Genomic DNA, 7,273 nt, shown 5'->3' with positions numbered 1-7,273 from the left:
CTTCTCTTAATTTTACTTTTCAAAACAGCCGCAAAGAGCAAAGGAAAAGATTGACAACGCATGCAGAAAGCTGCAAGATTAGTGAAAACAGACTACAATCGTCAGACGATGTAGGCTGTTGAAAGTTTTTTTTTTTTTAAAAAGAAACACAGTTGCGTAGCGTTAGTTCAGTCTTCAGCTGCCAAGTTTCTGTTTCCAGGGAAGTGGTGGACTGACTTCCAGCAATAAACTTGCAAGGGAACTACAGAAAAACTCAATAGAGAGAGAGCTCTTAAGAGTCAATCACACAACTTGAGAAGGCTGGTCTTGTTTACTCACCTGAAGTGAAAGGCAAAAGAAACAGATCTCCATGCAGTGACTATTTATTACCTTGGGAGGAGGGCCCAAGGACGTCACTCCACTGAGGGGCCTATTTTAAATAAAATGCTCAGCGAATACCTGTAAAGCAGGCATATCCCAAATATATTGGTTTGGCGGTCAAAGAGAACATTTGTTATACAGTATATATATTTTAAACTTAGTTTGTAAAACATGAGGGGAATGAAACTATTGCAACATATATTCTACATAAATAAAACCATGATATATATATATATATATAATATATATATATATATATATATATATATATATATATATATATATATATATATATATATATATATATATATATATATATATATATATATATATATGTATTTATTTATTTATTTATATATATATATTATATATTATGTATGTATTTATTTATTTATTTATTTATTTATTTATATATATATATATATATATATATATATATATATATATATATATATATATATTTATGTATATATTTATTTATTTATTTATTTATTTATGTATTTAGTTAATTATTATTCCATTTGATTGTCTGTTGGTTGGACTAAAATTGGATATTATGGAACAATAAAAATGAACGTATCGTGAACAAAAGGGTATACTTTTTAATGTTAATAATGTCTATACATTACATTTAGGTTTGATCCTTTTTAGAAACATGCAAATAAACAAACAACATATTCTTCATTTGTAAAGAAAATGCAGTAGTGACCGCCAATACATTCAGAACAAATTAGTAGGACTAAACAGAATGATGGGCTCGGTTGATCAGACTCAGTACTGAAAAACACATCTTCAGTGACCTTCATTATCTCCAACCAGAATGAGGATTTTCAGAAAACAGTGACCCCGAGCCTTCTTCGGCAGTCAGAAAATATTGATTCTTATTCTTATTCTTTTCTCATTGCCTGTGTTTAATTGAAGTTCAGATTCAACTGTCACAAAGCAGAGAGAAGGGCAAGTGTACAGAACAGCACTGGGAGGAGAGGGGAAGAGCTGATATAACTGGAAATTTTGTTACAGGTAGCAACTGAAAGATTAGGTAGCAGAGGGCCGATGGGCTGCCTGCAGCAAGTACTCTTTAGAAAGGCTTTCCTCTCTCTTTGGAAGCTGTGGTTAAACGTCCAGACTTGCCCACACTAAAATTACATCAATGTGGTTCTTGATAGCCTTCTCTTTGAGTTTGTGATGCAGTGCCAGGAATCCAAGTAACTTACTGAAAGTGCATGTCATATTGAATGAAAGGCCTGGAGAAAACACTATGTGGGTAGGTAGTACCAAGCTAGGATTTTGATAAAAATAAATAATTTAGGCATTATTATTGTAGTTCTATATCCACCATAGGCACCAACCCCATCAAATGATTGGACTACTTAAATGGCAGGGTTTTAGTATAATTTTGATATCTTCAGGCTGCTACAAAAGTTGCAGAGGAAACTATGTTTAAGGTGGTAGAGATTTCAAACTTCATTGAGTATTTTAAGTCACAAAGTATCAACAAGAATTTATTTTTCTAATAATTCTGCAGTCGGTTGCTGTCTGATATCATATCGCTTGCTTGCCCCATAAAGGAGGTAGCAGGTAATTTGTCAAAAATAGAGACCAAAGCCTCAGCTAGCCTGTGCAACCATTTTTATCATGCTTTTTGCCTCTCTAATTTGTTCACTTTTATAATAGTATTTAACTATATTTTCACACAGTATATGTAAGGAGATAATTACTTAATGAAGCACAACAGATCAAAGAAAGTACACATATTAGGAGATAATTGTTAATATGACTTGTTAGGGTGCTAATGAGATACTTCTTCACATTTCACACATCACATCATTTGGCTTGTTCTGTTTTAATTTTGCTGTACCTCAGTGAGCTGGGAATTCATGTGTTGAAAACTGTTTGAGGTGTGTTGATATTTTCCGAGCAATTACCTTTAAGAAGTATTTGTTGGCAGGTATAAAATAAATCCAAACACCCCTATTCATTAATGTGTTGATTTCAAAACAAGAAAAGCTGCCGTTCCCTCACCTATACAATTGAGTGTCTTCTGCGTTTCCACCACCGTACTGCCGTAGAGAGGCCATAAACTAATAACTAACATATGTTGTGAAACTAGCAAATGCAACTGATTAATCGCATACATGTGACTTTACCTTAAACGTAACTCAAGAGCTACTGCTGTGGAAACTGGGATATGCTTTCCTTGTCAAGTTCCTCAGAGATTACATCCTGCCCAGGTCTACAATCCCACAATTCACTAAAGAGAGATGACCCATTTCAAAGGAAAGTGAAATCAAAAGGATTTCATATGAAAAGGATAAAAGAATAGGTAAGACAAATAATCAAATAGAGGTGAATTTTAGTTAGTTTGATCAAGATCACGTTCTGTATTGAATAACACAGTCAGATTGTTATTGATTGATATTCACTGAGCATGATCAAGGGCTGTGTGGAGGAAGAGACCTTGGGAATTGATAATAGAAGCTCCCCTTAGCTCGCGGAGAGCAGCCCTTGCAGAGGTGAGACCAAATCATTTGTTCTTCAAGGTGGGAAAAAACCATTACTTCCCCCAAGGGGAATCTAGAGGAGAGAAATGGGAAGAAGACAATGATCGATAAATTTGGCTAGGGGTCCCCATTGACTTGTGGAGGACGAAGCCAGAGATGACTGGGCTTCTAAGTTTAGGGATTGAACTTTACTTACTGCCAAGAGAGAGACCGTTGAAGAGGAGGGCACAGTTGCAAAGGCGGAGTAGCCAAATAGAAGAGGAAAGCATAGTGGGGGGGTGGGGGTGGTAGAAAACCAAAAATGCAAGACAGAGAGCAAATACAAGGTTTTGGGTTGAAATAGGGGTTTAGCAGATGTTAATAGTAGGAAGGAATAGGGGAAGGAGCCTTCGTTCATGTTCCCTAATAAGAACAAAGTTTACAGCAAGGGAAACTGAGGGATGCCTTGTTTAGTGTTGAGTAATTAACACGTTTTATTCCATTTAATTAATAAGAACTTGCCACTGGAAGTATAGCTGATTCCAGAAGACCATTATCAAGTATTAATGTGTCTTTGTTTTATAAGGCCTAACCCGTAGGGAAATATACTGATTCCAGTTTTGTATAACAGTACATTTATTGGTTACCAGTAAATAATAGTTAAACAAATCACAGTCCAAAAGAAATAAACATTGTTACAAAAATATTAGTAACACTATTTCTCTGGTATTGCCCGGTATTTTTATGATTTGAAAATGTGTGTCCTCAAACAATGCAATGAAATTAGATATAGCTGCATTGAGAACCACACCTTCCTGTGAACCCATAAACAGGGGTGATTAACAACAAAGACTCCTCTCCAATGGCTTTGTGGAAGTAATAATTGCAACAAAATATAGCTCCAGATTTTGTGTTGCTCTAGTTAGACTCTAGAGACCTACAACTCTTGTGCTGCGTATATATTGAGGTCATTTTCTACAACAGATGGTTCATGAAAATCAGTGTTCAAGTTTCTCGATAATGTACGTTTTCTGATGATGTACAGTCTCTGATTCCTATGTTTCTCGTTGAACCTCATAATTGTGGTGGCTGTATTTGTATTTGTTAGGAGGGCAATTCAAATGATCCCATATTGAATTCAGTCTGTGTTAAAGTGTCTTATTGAAACATTTGCTCAATGTATATTTCTTAGCACTACTGTATACCTTATGATCCATGTTCACTTCCATAATAACCGACCCAATCCAGGTCTAAATCCGTTTATTGGTAATATTTTATTTCTAATAGAATATAGTACCTTTTTTAAATAAAATAAATTGTATACAATCAGGATGAAAACATAATCATTACTCCACATCTTCTTTCAAGTTTATTACCATTTCATAACACAAGATGTGGGCCAGGGGACGCATTCCATGTAATTACGGACTTCCTACTCATGAACATTTACATCCAAATTTTCAATTATGATGCCCCCTGTGGATCATTTAGGAATATTAACTCTTCCAGGGATCTCAGGATTTGTGCTGACAGCAAGTAGATTAATGAGGATGTGGAGCAGCAGGGAGATTCATGCTAACCTTATTTGAATTCAATAGCATTTGGTTACATTTTTGGAGTGAATCTCTGTTTTCCTACTTAAAAAGAGTCTGTATTTCTTCCATCATGTTTTGTTGGACTGGTGTCCATTTACTTCGTGGCACAGAGAAAATTTAGTGACACCCAATTTGTCACTTTCATGAGTAGAATTGTAGAAATGTATTTATATTTCAAAAACAAGAGAAATAACACATTGCCTGTGCTGCATAGGAGATCAATTACATATACAATGGGAACTATGCGTATCTAAAGTGTTGTTTTTTTAAATGTTTTCATATCAAAAAATGAATATAACAAATAAGTTAGCACTTATTTAAATGAAAATGCACAGCTAATTAAAATAAACTAATTATTAGTGTGTGTCTATACATTTCGCAAAAAAAGTGGTTATTGATAGTAGCTTTCCTTCTGTACTCGATGTCTAGTATTTATCAGTATGTTCTGAGTTTGTAACGACATTCCTCCTGCATAATGTACTGCCTGAGTACGTACAGTCAGTCCCATGTGCCTTGGTATTGATTAGTAAATTACAGGCCTTCATATGCACACCATCTGTCCCCAAAACTGTCTAAAGTGGGAGATAACATTTTCTGGTGTGGCAATTGATAATTTTGAAACTAAAATGACATGTTGGTGGGGAAAAAAATATCTCCTTGCAGAGTGTCAAATAAAGATATTAAAAGGCGAGGAGAACAATGGAAAAGGAAATGAAGAAATGTCAAGAATCATGACATCTTTGCTTCAAAACCAGGGAAGCTGCCTTTATTACCAATAACAAACACAGAGAATAGGCCCTATTCAAGAAACATACTCTTTGTAGTGTTAATTTTGACTAAATAAATAAAGGTATAGTATTTATGAAACCTACACTATCTGTTTTAAGGTTTGGGGGTTATTTACAGTATCAAATCACTAAATTATGTCTTTTGGATTGTAATATCACACTGAAATACATACCCTATTTATGACAATAGTTGTATGTTATTCTGTAGCATGTGCAGCTGCTGTCTTCAATGTATTCCCCATAGGACACCTATAAAAGTGTGCAGGACCAGAAACAAACCACTCCTGAGGCAGAGAGACACACTGGAAGTATCTCATTTTAAAAATAAATCAATATACACAAGATTACACGAATTCCTTAATTTCCATGCTTGCATAACGATTAAATCTATCCAATCACAGGATAATACAAAAAAAAAAAAAAGTAGTGCAATGATGATGATGGTGTGTTCATACAGAATCTCCATGTTTAACTGAAATGAAAAGCAGGCCAGTGGGATTGTGGGTGAGTGAGGACTGCGGCAGTGTGACAGGCTTCTGTTCTCCACCCCCACAGTAACAGAATCACAGGCTCCCAGCAGGATCTGCTGCTCCAGAGCTGGTTATCCTGTTGTGTGAGGCAGAGTGTGACAGCAGAGTAATCCAGATGGATTTGGGCGGTTGACCCTGACATAACATAATACTGTGTCTGCTTTAAAAAAAAAAAAAAAACTCAACAGTTAAGTCAAACCAACAACTGATAAGGTTTTTCTTAGGTAGATGAAAACTTTAAAATCCTAACAACTAACATTAAAATGAAAAGTGTATCCTCTTTCCAAAAATGTGATAGTGATGTTTTTTCAAAACAGTGGTTGGTTTATTCTATTTGGCTAATAGTAAACATAAATAAATAAATAAACAAACTTGAATTTGGCATGCCTCACATTTTCTTGCCATGTAACAGATATTGGTATGTATCTTCACTAACATATTTGCAGTACATTTACAGGAATAGTAATCTGGCAGTGGCTATTATCGTCATGGAAACCAAGCTGACTGCTACAAGTGCTTTTCTTTTTGACAAAAAGAGTTGTACATGGATTTTTGGTTCAGGTAAAGGCAGTACTTCCTTGGAGAAATCCCAGGAGCCGCCACTTTCTTCCCCTCTCCCCTCCCTGAATGTCTTAATCCAGATATTGATAGACTTCCCTCTGCTGGACCAAGATGGTATTGTCCAGTCCTTATGTTTTCAGGACAATGCCTAATAACAATTTGCATTTTAACTAACCCACTTGGACTATGTTTAATTAAAACAAACACATAATAATTTTCTATTATGTTTTTTTTTTTTTCTGCAGGTCGAGCTGTTTTTTTTTTTTTTAACAGAATTAGTGAGTTCTAGTCAGCACAGGCTGAATAAACACACATTTTATCAAATAAAAAGACTAAGTCAAGTTTGCTACTGAAGATTAGTATAATAATATATAGAAAAGCTCAGCAGATATAGAATTAATACTCTTACTTAAAAATGACAAGATTAGAATTCTCTTGCAGGCTTCAAGATATTTGGTATTAAAATAAGCAATAGAAAGATTATTGTATTAAGTTCATTTACTGCAGATGTTTCTCTGCTAATAAACTAAAAAGAAAACAGAAACTTCTTAATTTGCTCATATTTTCAGGGCTTATTAAATGAGCTCTGTTTATAAACATATAGCATCAGTTGTAAGCACTTAATTAAGCCAGTTCAGTTCATAAAGGTCACAATGAATGTACAGTCCATTTGCACTTGGCAAATTAAAACCATTTATATCACATTTAGATGCATCGACTCAACAAGTCATTGTATTGCTTTATGGTTTTTCTGCTTGGCTGAATCAATGAACAAAGGCAAGTTAAAATTCAAAAAAAGTAGCTGGTTACTCGGCACAACTGTAAAACCGATGGGGGTCAAGGTTGCCCCAATTGTTTCTACTAACTTGGCTTGTGTTTTTTAGTTTGAGCTGTGTTTATTGTGCCTGAAAAACACAAGCCAAGTTAGTAGAAACAACTGGGGCAACCTTGTCCCCCAT

Source organism: Polyodon spathula, chromosome 14 (genome assembly GCF_017654505.1).
Source record: "Polyodon spathula isolate WHYD16114869_AA chromosome 14, ASM1765450v1, whole genome shotgun sequence".
Classification (NCBI taxonomy): Eukaryota; Metazoa; Chordata; class Actinopteri; order Acipenseriformes; family Polyodontidae; genus Polyodon; species Polyodon spathula.
This window is presented reverse-complemented; position numbering follows the sequence as displayed.